The sequence below is a fragment of the Oryctolagus cuniculus genome, chromosome 20 (genome assembly GCF_964237555.1).
Source record: "Oryctolagus cuniculus chromosome 20, mOryCun1.1, whole genome shotgun sequence".
In the NCBI taxonomy this organism is placed as follows: domain Eukaryota; kingdom Metazoa; phylum Chordata; class Mammalia; order Lagomorpha; family Leporidae; genus Oryctolagus; species Oryctolagus cuniculus.
Genome location: NC_091451.1, coordinates 26,192,682 through 26,208,070, shown reverse-complemented (window position 1 = coordinate 26,208,070; position 15,389 = coordinate 26,192,682). Strand labels below are relative to the sequence as shown.

The 15,389-nt window shown below is 39.9% G+C and overlaps 1 pseudogene; it reads left to right on the top strand.

Annotated features, from left to right (window-relative positions):
* The first annotated feature begins 10,995 nt into the window (after positions 1 to 10,995).
* On the top strand, positions 10,996 to 13,815 carry LOC100358034 (26S proteasome regulatory subunit 4 pseudogene; annotated as a pseudogene).
* The last annotated feature ends 1,574 nt before the right edge of the window (positions 13,816 to 15,389 follow it).

The window sequence follows — 15,389 nt, the reverse complement described above, 5'->3', positions numbered from 1 at the left end:
ATAGGACTGGGTAGAGTTTGGAGGGAAATTTTGACCTCAGAAGACAGCCTGACATTCTGACCAGGAGAGCCAGGCACCAGGGAAATGGACACAGGTTCAAACGGACCTGCCCATTGAGGTGAAAGAATAGAGAAGTGTTTGAGAATTATTTAGACTAGCGGGAAAGCTATCCGATCAAGCTGAAGGACATAGTATTTGTAGAACATGGTAACAACTCAGCTTCCAATCAATGTTAAAGTGCTCAGCAGGCCAGCTCCTTGGCAAAAGGCATGGGGAAGCAATTGAATGATAGGGATTTAGTTAGTATAACTCCAGCTTTTGTAAGGGTTACAAAAATAAAGGAAGGACATCATATTTACAAATATTGCTTGGAGAATATGACAATAGGAGTAAATTATGTAAAGATAAGGTAGTTATCAGGGGCCAACCTGTAGACTGGCATACAAGAGTACAAGACAAAAGCTCATGAACCAAATATAGGAAGAAAGGACACAGGAGGCCTACCCAGAAGGCTAAATTAATGTTGAGGTTTTGTCACTGCATTAAACTTCTTTGTATTCCCACAATGTGAGCTTAGTTCTCTTACCTGGACTTCAAACCTCCCATGACTTCGCAGTGCAGATGCTTCGTCATGGTGAGTGTGGCTCTCTGTGATTTGACACTAACAACCATCTGACTTCAGTGCCTTCCACTCCCCTAAGCTATGGTGCCCTTTCCCTGTAGATCCTTTACTTCCCATACATCTTCACTGAACTCTATCTTCTTGATATTCAAGTACTGGCTCAAATGATTTTTCCCCAAGGGGGTCTCCTTTGACCACTCTTTCTAAAGTTCTACCTCTCTCCCAGTTCCTCTCCATGATAATCACCCTCTTATTCCCAGATAGCACCCAATGCTTCTCACATTTCATAACATATATCTACATTTATCATATTTCTTTGTTTATCATCTCTCTTGTCCTTTGTCTATAAGCTCCATGAATGGAAGTGGCTTTTTATTTTATCATTCACTGCCATATCTTTATCATACAAACAATGCCTCGCACTTGGCAGGTACTCAATAAATGTTTGCTGAGTGATTGATTGAAAGTCTTCCAAATTCTAATAGAGGAGAGCTGGCTGGAAGTGATATATGGGAAGAGGAAAAAGGCAAAGCAGCTCATTTAAATTCTCAGTAATTCAGAATTCTCAGCTATAAAGTGTGTGTGGTATGACTTATCCATTTTACAGGATTATGCCATATATTCCTTCATTCAAAAGTAAGTCCTCTGTAAATTCAAAATTGAAACCTGGTACTTCAAAAAGATAATACTGGAGAATGTGTAACGGATTGTCAATCCTAATGATAAAAAGAAATTTAGGATTAGTTTTAAGTATCACTGGTTTGATAACTTTTATTTTTCAATACAAAATGATGTATATCAGAAAATACGGAGTTGGTATTGTGGCCTGGCTGGTTAAGCCACCACCTACAATGCTGGCATCCAATGTTTATTCTTGTTGGTATCTTGGTTGATCACTTCCAGTCCAGCTCCCTTTTAATGCACCTTGGAAAGCAGCAGGACATGGCCCAAGTGCATGGGCCCCTGCCACCCACTTGGGAGATGCTAATGGAGTACCAGGTTCCTGGCTTTGGTCTGACCCTGCCCTGGTTCTTGCAGCCATTTGTGGAGTAAATCACAAATCCCTCTCCCTTTCAAATAAATAAATAAATCTTTAAGAAAAATATAGCTGAAAATATTCAACTTTACTTGTGCAGAATTTATGAATCTTTTACACATCTTGGAAAAAGAGGCTAAAATGTGTTGAGTCAGTGGAAATATTAAGTTCTGCCATATTCTAGAGATCATCAAGAGATAAAAAAGACAAAAATCCAATTTACTTTTTTATTTTTTATTTTTTTGACAGGTAGAGTGGACAGTGAGAGAGAGAGAGAGGCAGAGAGAAATGTTTTCCTTTTGCCGTTGGTTCACCCTCCAATGGCCGCCGCGGCCGGTGCGCTGCGGCTGGCGCACTGTGCTGATCTGAAGCCAGGAGCCATGCTTTTCCTGGTCTCCCATGTGGGTGCAGGGCCCAAGCACTTGGGCCATCCTCCACTGCACTCTCGGGCCATAGCAGAGAGCTGGCCTGGAAGAGGGGCAACCAGGACAGAATCCGGTGCCCCGACCAGGACTAGAACCCGGTGTGCCGGCGCCGCAAGGTGGAGGATTAGCCTATTGAGCCACGGCGCCGGCCTTTTTTATTTTTTGATTTGGCAATTTTAATTTCATTTTTTCTTTCTCAAAACATTTATGAAATTAACATTGTATAGAGGTTTCTAACACAAACAGTTCCAGGAAATTGGATCATGTAAGTGAAGAATCTCTACTGCTAGATTCTATCTTGTGTCTATGACTAGAATTGTTATTAATATTTAATTACAGATATCAAGTTAAAATTTACTATAATACACCTGAGTCCATGTATCATTTCAATGAAAAAAAGAGAACAACAAAACTCACAAAAGGATATGATACTTTCTCATCCATTCCCTGTCTCGGTTAATTTAGTCACGAGTTCTTCATGAAAAGTTTACTGTATTATGTATAAAGCTGAGCTTTATTTGATGCCCTACAGCCTAATACTCTTTACTGAAAGAAATCTTGGCATCAACAAAACTCACCTGAGAACATCTAGTTCCTCTCGCTCTTGCTGGGGTTCTTTTTGTTTATTAAGAAGTAGATGGAATCATACACCTACGTGTATGTAGTTGTAATTTCTTAGAATTGTAATCTGATTCATTGCTTCCCACACACTAGGGTAAGGATTAGTACCAGTCTATGACCAAGTGAAAAATGTAAGGACAAGGAAAAATATTCCCAAATGAAAGAAATTGCCTTTATGTAGAGATGATACTGATCTATTGTCTACTGCAGACTGTTCTTTTATGAAATGACAATGATAATAGATGTCAGGGTTTTTTTTAATACTCTTACTTGGTGACCTAAAACACTGACACTATGGAATATCAGTTTCTTCTTTTGAAAAATTTTAAATATATTTTAAAAAAATATTTACTTATTCAAGAGGTAGAGAGACCGAGATTGAGTGCTCCCATTCACTGGTTCACTCCCAAATGCTGGGATCAGGTAACTCAACACAGGTCTTCCAAGTCAGTGGTAGGAGTCTGACTGCTTGATTCATCACTGCTATCTCCCAGTGTCTGTATTAGCAGGAAATTGGAGTCAGGAGAGACAGGCATTGAACCCAGGTACTCCAATATGCAATGCAGGCATCTTAACTGATGTCTTAACTGCTAGGTTAAAAGTCCACATTTTCAAATATATAAAAATGCATAATGTAGTATAATGGACCCATATGTTCTCTGCAATTGGAGACTGATTGATAAAATATATTTCTACGATTATACCACTACCTACCACCCTTTAATTTTTTTTAGCAAATCCATAGTATCTCTTCATACATACTTTTCATATTTTGTCATTAGAAAAGTAGTGCCCTCCCTCTCTGTCTCTCTCTTAATAGTAAGCATGTTAGCCAAGTTTAATGAAGAGAGTTCAAGTGACAGACAGGTGGGCTTGTCAGGAAAGAATTGAGAGCTGAGTCTGCATTCAGACTGAAGTTTCTATAGAAATTGGGTAAGGGCATTCTGTCTCCCTGCAACCCACCATGCACACTTTTTGGATATTACTGGGTGGAGGGCTTTGTGGACATGGAATTCTTGAAATTCTTCCCAGAACTTCATTATGGAACTAGTAGCTCCTTGATGTAGACTGAGATTTCTTTAAATTTATCTTGAAATTTTACTGATTATAAAATCACAAATAGAATAGAAACAGATTCTACAGAAGAGATTCAATTCCTTCATATTGCTGGAGAGAAAATGAAAACATAGAAAAGGGGAATACCTTGCTACTAGTGACTGGTAGAACTTATTTTCAGTCATAGAATTTTATTTTTAAGTCATAGTTGTTCATGATGTCATATTAAAAGTACAGAAGACCCCTACCTCAGGCCATATACAAAAATGAACTCACAATAGATCAGAAACAAAGTAAAAGCTAGAACTATAGGAGTCCAAAAAAAACATAGATGTAAATCTTTATGACGTTGGATTGGACAATAATTTAAATCCAAGCAGTTAAACAACCAATAGATAAAATGAACTTCATCAAAATTAAAACTTCTGTGCATCAAAAGACACTATGAGGATGACCCATAGAAGGTGAGAAAACACTCACAAATCATATAACTGACAAAAGTATATTAACCAGAATATATGAAGAATTGTTATAACTCAACAATAAAAATGCAACCCTTTTTAAAATGTGCAAAGAGTTTGCTTAGGCATTTTTCCAAAGAAGTTAAAGATGTTGCCGATTAGTGTATGGGAAGAAGCTCAATATCATTAGCTATCAGGGAAATGTGAATCAAACCCACAAAATACCACTTCATGCTCACTAGGATGGTTACAATAGAAAGACAGATAATAACAAGCATTAGTAAAGATGTGGAAAAGTTGGAAGAATTGTGAATTTTTGGTGAGAATGTAAATGGTGCAGCCACTTTGAAAAAGTTTGGCAGTTCCTCAAAAGTTTAAACGTAGAGCTATCATGCGATAAAGCAATTCCACTCCTAGGAATATGCCCCGGCAAGAGGAAAGCATATTTTCACACAAAAACCTCATGTAGAAAAATGCACACCGCAGCAGCATTATTCATAAATGCCAAAAGGGAGAAACAATCCAAGTGCAATAAACTGCCAACTGGATTAAGAGAATGTAGACTATCCATAGCGTGCAATATTACTAAATCATAAAAAGGAATGAAGTACTGACTCATGCTACGGTATGGATTGATCTTGAAAACATGCTTAGTGAAAGAAGCTGAACACAAAAAGCCACGTATTATATGACTTCATTTTAATGAAATATCCTGAATATGCAAATCCATAGCTATAGAAAGGAGATTAGTGATTGCCAGAGGCTAATGGGTGTGGAGTTTATTTTCCAGGTAATCAATATATTCTGGAATTAAATATGAGGGTGACACAGCTTTGTGATACTAAAACCAATGAATTGTGCAATTAAAAATGCCAGTTTATTATATGAGTTATATCTCAGTAAAATACATAGAAGTGAGCACATTTCCGTCCTCCAAGATGATTACTGTCTTCATTTCAGTAATTTTCTTCCTTTTTCTACCTTTTCACAGACTTTTTCCTAGAGGGGCATTCTATAAAGGTAATCCAAGGTCTTAGGCACACAAAATGTTAAAACACAGGAATTCCTTTTGCTTGTATTATCATTTGTTTGAGAGATAGATATAAAGAGTCAAAGAGAAACAAAGTATTCGTTTCTACTGGTTTACTTTCCTTAATGCCTGCGACAGCAGGTCTGGGCTGGGGCTGAATTGGCCTGAAGCTGGGAGCCAGAAACTCAATCCAGCTCTCCTCCCTAAGTGTTACTTCACTCATCATTAGTGCCTCTAAGCTGCACACTTAGATCAGGATCTGGTGCAAGGAATGAAGCTCAGGTATTCTGATGTTGAATGTGAGCATCTTAACTGGTGTGATAATTGCCTTAACATTTGACCCTACTTTGGCTTTAGAGTGATTTCAGGCTTACAGAAAAGTTGCAAAGCTAGTACAGAGAAATCCTGTATGTCTCTCACTCAGTTTTCCGTAATGTCAGCACCTATGTCTTGATGGGATCAAAACTAAGAAATTAGCATTGGATTACTACTATTAAATAAAATTCAGATGATTTCAATTTTACCAGTTTTTTGACTAATATAAAAATTTTTGTATGTTTGCCCAAGATTGTGTCCATGATGCCATTTTGCATTTTGCTGTCACTTCTTTTAGTCACCTCTGGTGTGTGACTGTTTCCTCAGTCTTTTGTGTTCCATGACGTTGACAATTGAGAGTCATTCAGGCTTTTTACAGAATGGTTCCTCAGTCTGGGGTTGTCTTTTGTTTTTCTCAAGATTTCATTGAAATTATGGGACAGATACCACAGAGGTGATATGACTTTCCCATCAATTCAATTAGGGAGAACACATATCATGTTGACTCTGATGACTTGGTTTCATTAGCGTTTGCTAGGATTTGCCATTGTGGATTATCTCTTTTATCCCTTTCTACACTCTACTTTGAAGTGAGTCACTGAAACCAGCTCACATCCAAAGAAGGGTCTGGGGAGGTGAACTCTACATTCTGGAAGGGGTGGTATCCATGTACATTATGCAGAAGTTTTCTCTATGGAAGATTTGTCTTTTCCTCTGCATATTTATTTGGTCCCTTATTTACATCAAGATAGACTTATGTGTATTTTACGCTTTATGTTATAATCTGATTCTGCTATTCATTTTGTTGTTTCATTTGTCCCAGCTTTGGGTCTCGTAGTTCTCTCATGTTAGCTTCTATATGATCTGGTTTGTTTGCTTATTTTATTTGAAAGGCAGAGTGACAGAGAGGAAGGGAGGAAGGGAGGGAGGGAGAGAAGAATCTTCCATCCTCTGATTCACTCCATACATGGCTGCAATGGTTAGGTCTGGGCCAGACTGAAGCCAGGAGCCAGGAATTCCAGGGTCCCACCTACTTGAGCCATCTTACACTGTTTTTTCAGGAACACTGGCATAAGCTTTATCAGAAGTGGGCTAGCTGGGACTTGAGTGGCACTTCAATATGGGATGCCCGTGTGGCAAGTGGTGGCTTAACCTGGTATTCCGCAATGCCAGTCCAAATCTGGATCTGTATTGTTTTTGTTTGTTTCCAAAGCACTTCTTATCTTCTGACCCTACAAAGTGTTCCAAACTCTTCTTGGATTCCCCCTGTTCCAGGCCTAAAATTAATCTCATTTCTTTATTAAGGCATCAGTATCTAGGGGCTGGCTTCGTGGTATTGTGGGTTGGACCGCCACAAGTGATACCAGCATCCCATGTGGGTGCTGGTTTGAGGCCTGGATGCTCCACTTCCAGTCAAGCTCTCTGCCAGTGTGCCTGGGAAAGCAGTGAGTAATGGCCAGGGTGCTGAGACCCCTGCACCTACATAGGAGACCTGGGGAAAGCTCCAGGCTCCTGGCTTTGTCCTGGTCTATCCCTGGCTGTTGCTGCTATATGGGGGTTACCTGGTGGATAGAAGTTCTCTGCCTCTCTGTCTCTCCTCTCTCTGTAGTTCTGCCTTTCAAGTAACAAAAAAATAAATAAATCTTAAAAAAAAATCAAGATCTAAACAACTGGGTATCATAGTGGTGACGTTTGAATAATTGCAATATGCCAGTTTGAAGGAAAGGAATGAATTTAGTCATGGAAGAAAAAGGAGAGAAAAATTCAGGAAGTGTGTTAGATGATGGCTGGGGATTGAACAATGTTTTCAAGCTGAACAATGTTTTGTGCATGAGTGTGTGTGGCAGCTCAGTACAGGAATTTAAAAATATTTATTTATTTTGCAGGGTGGGAAAAAGAGAGTTCTCACCTGATGGATCATTCTTCAAATGTCTGCAATGGTTGGGTGGGAGTCTGAAGCCAGGAGCTGGGAATTCAATCAAGGTCTTCCAGATAGGTGACAAGAGCCCAGTTATTTGAGCTCACCATTGCCTCCCAGGGTCTGCATTAGCTGGAAGTTGGAATCTGGACCTAAGACTGGGAGCCAACTCCAGACATTCTGATGTGGGCTGCAGGCATCTTAATAGCATTTTAACCACCAGGCTGAATGCCCACCCCATCACAGGCATTTTAAAGTGGTGATGAGACACAAGCAAATTTATAGCAAGCCACCTTCGAAATTGAATATGATATGCAATTGGACTCGAAAAATTTAAACCCGACCTTTCATTCCCACCTTCATTTAGATTCTCAAAAACTGACACTGCTATGGATGGCTTGGATTTTCTCTCTTCTTAGGAAGAAAACTCAAATAGGCACTTAAAATATAAATGAAGGTAATAATGATGACTAGAGAGTGCTATTGTTTGGGACTCTGAAGCTCCTGTTTGTGTTTTATTATTTCCAGTTTTGACAATTTTGTTGCCCCAGGCAGAGAGAGATTGTATACCAGGCACGCGAATGGCTGTGGTGGAGAGATTGGAAGGGGAGAAGTGTTGAAGTCACGGTACAGCAGGCAGGAAAGCACTGCAATTCTGTTCTCTCTAAACCTGAAGTGCAGAGGCTGGCAATGCAGGAGATTGTAAAGGGAAATCTGCTTAATAGGAGAGCAACGAGGTGGACAGTCTTTGCTATACTAGTATTAACATATGTGCACCTCACAAAATACGTTTTTGAAAGTGCTGGCAGACACATTTTTTTTTTTTTTCGGAATAAAAACTGGAGAGCGCAGTTTTCAGCAGCTGAAGATTTTGAATTGTACTATAGATTAGCTAGAAGTTACAAAATGCCCTTCCTGAGTCAGCTGAATAGTGAAATGAAGTTTCCCAAAGTTGGTTTAGCACTGGTAGGCAACATAGTAACAGGAATAGATTGAATCCCTTCACAGGGTGGAACAAATAGATCTTTATGCATTTTTATTTACTTTCCTCTGTTTAAAAAACAGAAGGACACACACACAGAGGGAGAGAGGGAGGGAGGGAGAGAGAGGTATCCTCCGTATGCTGGTTCACTTCCAAAGCCCATAACAGCCGGGAGCTGGGCCAGGCCAAAGCCAGTAGCCAGGAATCCCATCCAGTCTGCCATGTGGGTGGCAGGGACTCAGCCACCTGAGCCATCACCTGTTGCCTTCCCAGCATGCATCTTAGAAGGGAAGCTGGGATCAGAAGTGGACTGGGGCTGTGCTGAGGCACTCTGATATGGGATGAATTCCAAGTGGTGTCTTAAACACTCCACCAAACACCGAGCCCATAGTAAACATTTGATTCCTCCTTATTTTCCAAAGGTACTTGAAGACTTGCTATGATTTATAAAAATGATGTTGTAGAATTTCTTTTACCTCAGAAACATATGCTGCTATAGGAAGAAGATGTCATAATTTAACTTAAACAAAAGCAAGTGGAATCTATATTCCATTTCACCTATAGGGCTGTGTTTTCCTACTTACTGCTTTGCAGGCAGTGTGGCTGTGTCATACTGGCCTAGGGTGGGCACTTACCTACCTCTGCTCTTTGCGCTTGTGATGGGCTAAGTTGTGTCCTCCCCATTCCCTCTATAAAGGAAATTCAAATGTTGAAGTCCTAACTCCAGATACCTCAGAATGTAACAGTATTTGGAGATAGTGTCTTTAAAGAGGTAATTAAATTAAACAGAGTCCTTAGTGTGGGCCCTAGTTCAGTGTGACTGATGTCCTAATTAAAAAAAGGAATTTGATTGGACATAATCAGAGAGTGAAGATGATGTGGAGATACACAGGGAGTCAATGGCCATTTGAAAGCCAGGGGGACAGACCTAGAACTGACCATTTCCACATGGCCCTAAGAAGCATTCCACCCTGTGACACCTTGATCTCAGACTACCAACCTTCAAAACTCCAAGAAAATGAATTTCTTCTTTCAAAGGCTCCTGGTCTGCAGTGCTGTGTTATGGCAGGCCTAGCAAACCAATCCAATTCTATGCCAAAAAATTGCAAATATGTTTTTGGGGAATGAGATAGGTATTTGCTGGGAATCACTGTTTAGTGATATCCAAGTTTCTTTTATTTCTTGACTAATCATAACTACCCATGAAATGGCATTAACTTTTTTATATTAATGAAGAATGTTGGAGAAATTAGATAAGTTGTGTAAAACCAAAAAGCTAGAAATGGAATAGATTGAAATGTGTCATTCACCTGCTAGTGCTGGTTCTTTTCACTTTTTTGTCATTGAAAAAGAATGTTCAACAAGGAATTCAAGTTAAACCCTTGATGTATTTCTATAGTAACTTGAATAGAGATATGTACACCTACTTAGGAGCAAGATTAAGCCCCAAGGAATCTTTAATCTGGAAAGAATCCAAACCTCTTGAACCCCCAGGATGACAAACAACCCTCTTAATGATCCATGAGTTGCTTTGATCTCTCACTAGATGGCACTAGAGCCCATTTGAGTCATTATGGTACTAGCATCTCAACACAATTCTATATTTTGTGCTCTGACCATAACCTGTTTGGGCTTAAAATTGATTTTCTACTGTTAATATTTCTCTACTTACAATTGAGACGAGAAACCCTAAAAGCACCAAAGTGTGGGAGTCATCTACCATATTGGTGTGGCAGGAAATGCTCACAATCATTGCAGAGTTATTGATACCTTATCCAATAAACGTTAGACATTTTCTATTTATGGAGAAGTCCTTAATATACCATTTCATGGTTGAATGTGTAGAGATCAAGGGATTTCAAATTATTCTATCTTTGGTTCCTGTAGTGATTGAATCACTCTAGGGAGAGGCATGTAACTGCTGTTTGGCCTAGTTTTCCCATTTAGGAAATAGAAATAAAACGTGGGACAGATTACTTGGAAGGACTCTTGGAAGATGAATGAGGTAGTGTCTCTTAAAATACTCTGTGGTTGTTGGAGAAATACAGTTATATCCTCTTTGTAAATAGCAGAAGAATGATGAGGCCTGCAACTTGACTTTGACCCATCAATGCTTGCTTGAATCTTTAACCCTACTTAGTCATAGATTATCCTCAAATAGTTTTACTGCTGCTTTTCTGAGTAAGAGGAAACGGCATGCATATGATGGAAACTGCCTTTTAGAGGATGGATTAATGGATGTGTTTTACCTTTGCAATGGAGAAGTTTGTTCTGCCCTCCAGAAGTCATTTCATCCCTATTTTTCTTCAAGCTCAAATGGTTTGCCATTATGGGTAACATTCATGGCAAGTTTTCTTTATCCATTTTCAGCAGGCATGGTTTCCACTGTACTTTGTTTTCAACCTATTCTCCAGATGTGTTTGGAAAGGCACCTTGGAGGGTGCACACGGATATTTCAGACTCATTCGGAGTTCAGATTCTTGAAATATGCTATGGACTAAATTATGTCATCTTAAAAATCTTCTTGAAGCTCTAATCCCCAAAATGAGTATATTTGGATACTTAGGTCATAGGGAGATGATTAAAGTTACATGAATTTATAATTGAGGCTCTGATACAAAGGGATTCATGTCCTTATAAGAAAAGACACCAGGCACTTCTGGAAGTGGCAGCTTACAAGGATGAGTCGAAATGGGTCAAAGTGAGGGAGGAGGTCATCTTTCTAAAGGTGGCAAGAGAGATGGCAAGGACAAGAAAAAGAAATAGGAACCTCCAGTACCCACCAGAGTGAAAAAAGGTGAAAACAATGGGACTGATGCTGCCAGCAAACTGCCACTGGAGACAATTCACCCTCGCCGCTGGCTAAAATTATTGAAGCTAGTGAGGATGAAAGACTATCTTCTTATGGAAGAAGAATTCATTAGAAATCAGGAACAAATGAAGCCATTAGAAGAAAAGCAGGAGGAGGAAAGAACAAAGTCGATGACCCGAGAGGGACCCCAGTGTCAATAGGAGTCTTGGAGGAGATCGTTGATGACAACACACCATCACCTTGGCTTCCGTGGGGTCGGAACACTACATCGGGATCCTTCCTTTTGTGGACAAGGATCTGCTGGAACTAGGCTGCTCAGTCCTGCTCAAGCAAAAGGTATATGCTGTGATAGGGATGCTGATGGATGACACGCATCCCCTGGCTGCAGTGATGAAGGTGGAAAAGGACCCTCAGGAATCCTATGCCAATACTGGGGAGCTGGACAACCAAATTTAGGAAATTAAAGAATTTGTAGTGCTTCCTCTCCCCTATCCTGAGTATTATGAAGAGAGAAGAATAAAGCCCCTCGAAAAGGTCGTTCTCTATGATCCATCTGACACAGGTAAAACCTTGTTGGCCAAAGCAGTAGCAAACTAAATGTTAGGCACATTCTTGATAGTGATTGGCTCTGAACTTATTCAGAAGTGCCCAGGCAATTGTCCAGAGCTTGTACAGGATTTTTTTCGAGTTGCCAAAAAAAGTATACAAGCTATCATGTTATTGGTGAAATTGGTGCTATTGGGACAAAAATATATGACTCAAGTTCTGGTGATGAGAGAAATTCAATGTACAGTGTTAGAACTGTTGAAGCAACTGGATGGGTTTGATTGAAGAGGATGAGTGAAAGTTATTATGGCCACAAACTGAATAGAAGCTTTGGATCCAGCACTATGAGGCCAGACTGCATCGATAGAAAGACTGAGTTCTCCTTGCCTGATGAAAAGACTAGGAAGCTCATCTTCCCAGTTCACATGAGCAGGATGATGCTGGCTGATGATGTAACCTTGGACAAGATGATCATGGCCAAAGATGGCTTCACTAGTGCTGGCATCAAGGCAATTTGTACCAAAGCTGATCTGATGGCCTTGAGAGAATGTAGAATGAAAGTAACAAATGCCCGGGAGTGCAGTGGAGGATGGCCCATGTGCTTGGGCCCTGCACCCACATGGGAGACCAGGAGAAGCACCTGGCTCCTGCCTTTGGATCAGCGCGGTGCGCCAGCCGCAGCGCACCAGCCGTAGCAGCCATTTGTGGGGTGAACCAACAGAAAAAGGAAGACCTTTCTCACTGTCTGTCTCTCTCACGGTCTAACTCTGCCTGTCCAAAAAAAAAAAAAAAAAAAAAAAAAAAGTAACAAATGAGGATTTCAAAAAATCCAGAAGAGATTGTTCTTTATATAACACAGTTAGGCACCCCTGAGGGGTTCTATCTCCAGTGGACCACAGCTCCTTCAAGATAATGGCAGGAGCTTTTCCAGCCCCTAAGGAAGGTGTGTATGGGGAAGCTGCCCAGAGGAACCCATGTTCCAGCTGATTTTTGTTAGCAAGCATCCTGTGTATCTTGGAGTGTGATATGTTCTTTGGTCACTGCTGCATTCTGCTTCCCAATAAAGTGTGTTCTTTCCCATTAAGAAAAATGAGGCATCAACGAGCTTGTCTGCTCTCTCCTCCTACATCATGAGCAAACAGCCAGGCAGCCCTGCCTGCAGGCCAGGAAGACAGTCCTCACCAGGACTGAGTGTGCTACCACTCTGAGCTTGAACTTTTAAATTCCAGAGAAAGTAAATAAATATCTTTCATTTAAGATATCCAGTCAATGGTTGCTTTCTATGATAACCTCAGCAGACTAACACAAAATGTTTCCTCATGGCTCTAAGAAAAGGGTTGGTTCATTTTTTGCTGTAAAGGATCACAATGTATTTTAGGGTTTGTGGGTCACACAGTTTGTGATACCTACTCAGTTCTGCCATTCTGCCACAAAAGCACCAATAAGTACTGGGTAAAAAATGCATGAGGGGCCAGCATTTTGGCACAGTGGGTTAACCTACCATCTATGGTACCAGTATCCCATACTGGAGTTCTGGTTAGAAGCCTGCCTGTTCTTCTTATGATATAGCTCCCTGCAAACATGCCTAGGAAGGCAGTGTAAGACGGCCCAAATCCTTGAGCCCTTACCATCCATGTGGGAGATCCAAATGGAGCTCTAGGCTTGGGCCTGGCCCTGCCTTGGCCCTTCTTGCATTTAGGAAGTGACTATTCTGACAGTCACCTTTCTTTTGCCTTCCTTCCAGTGATGCCAAGCACTTAGCCAAGTCCCTCTTTTTCCTATCATGGACTATAATTATTTTAAAGTGTCATGTCTTTGGCCTCCATGACTCTGCTGTGATGGCTAAAGTTTTTTACTTGATTGTTGAGTTACAACCACAAACATCAGTTATAAGATGCTTATTATGTCCCAGGAGCTAGGCCAACTATTTTCCAAATATAATCCCATTTAATTATTTTAACATTCCTGTAAGATAGGTATTATTATGTCCACTGTGTAGATGAGAACCCTGAAGTACAGCCTAGCTAAGTAAAGGGTCCTGATTGAATAATTGGCAAGTGAGCAGTGGAGCTCGGTTTTGAAGCTCAGGCATGTCTGGATCCGGAATCTGTGTTTTTATTCCTTTCCCCCTGTTGGTTCTTTGTCACCATCACCCTTTCAAAATGCTCTTTTGCCACTTAAACCCATGTAGTAAAACATATATAACACTCAAGTTTCAAGGAAAAGGTATTCTCACTGGAGACAGAGTATGTCATCTGGATGAAGAAACTTTTTATTTTATCTCTGTAAATTTTAGGAAATATTCTTATAAAGGACTGAGTTTTTATAGATAATGCTTGTATCATGTTAGTGCATTATATTCTTGTTAAATATGAGTTAGCCAGCGCTGTGTCAATATTCTTTTGTCTGTACATATTATTAAGATAATTGACTCCTAGAAAATAGGAATTACTTATTTTTCTTTTACCTATAAAGAACCATGTTACTGTCTGGAAGAAAGACTCAACCACTCTGAGGCAGAACTCATGTTCATCCTTATGTATTCTTCATGTCTGATTCAGCTTTGGGACTTTAGGGTCTCATATATAAAATAGATGAGTAATGCTCATATGTCCCTTCTAGGGTGATTGAGATTAGAGCCAACGTTTGGAGAGTACACAGGCTTGTCTCTGATTCCTGATGACACTGGTGAGTGTTAAAGCTGCTGATGGCATTGATGCCATAAGTATCTTCAGATCAGGTATAAATCAACCTACTGAAAATAAGACTACTGTTAAATTTCATGAGATGTGAGTTAGAACTCTTTTATGTGTTTTTTAGATCGACTGTTCTTGTGTTTTTAGGAAAAATATGGTTTTCTTATTTTGAATAAAAATGGCATCATGGAGGTTCTTGATATGACAGTGAGCTCTTGTAGAACAGCTTGCTGTTGAAGGGGAGAAGTGAGACACATGGCTTAGATTTATCTTTGAAATATACAATTTAACATTTAAATGAACTGGAAAAATGCTTGGGGGAAAATGTGTTTTTTAAAATTTTTTTGAAGTTAAATACCATGAACTTTTTCCATTCTTTCCCATATTCATATTAATATAATGGGTTAATAGATCAGGGCAGGGTTACATAAATTGAATGAGTCTTTATGTCATTGTGTTTATTATAAACTATCATGTTGGGTCAGCAACCTTGGCTGCCAGAAATTGCTGCCATCCAGGCAGTCTCTTGAGACAATATGAGGAGTGTTAGAATCCAGATTTTCTTGTCTACACTGGCCCTCATGTATCCCTCAACCAGCAGTACTTAAATACAATCATCTCTTCTTTGATTATTGCCTGCTTTGTGGATTAACTGGGGAAACATAAGCATTGGAAGCAATTCCCTCTCTTCCCTCCCATTTCCCTTGCCTTTACCTGCTACGGTTAGTGTTTGCTCAAAGTCTACCAAGAATTTTGATACTTACTTGAACCATATACGATTAAGAAAACAAGTAGAGATAGGGTGCATTGCTAGGACATATACTCATGATTTAGCACTCATGAGAGATTTTGGCATATACCAGTAGAAC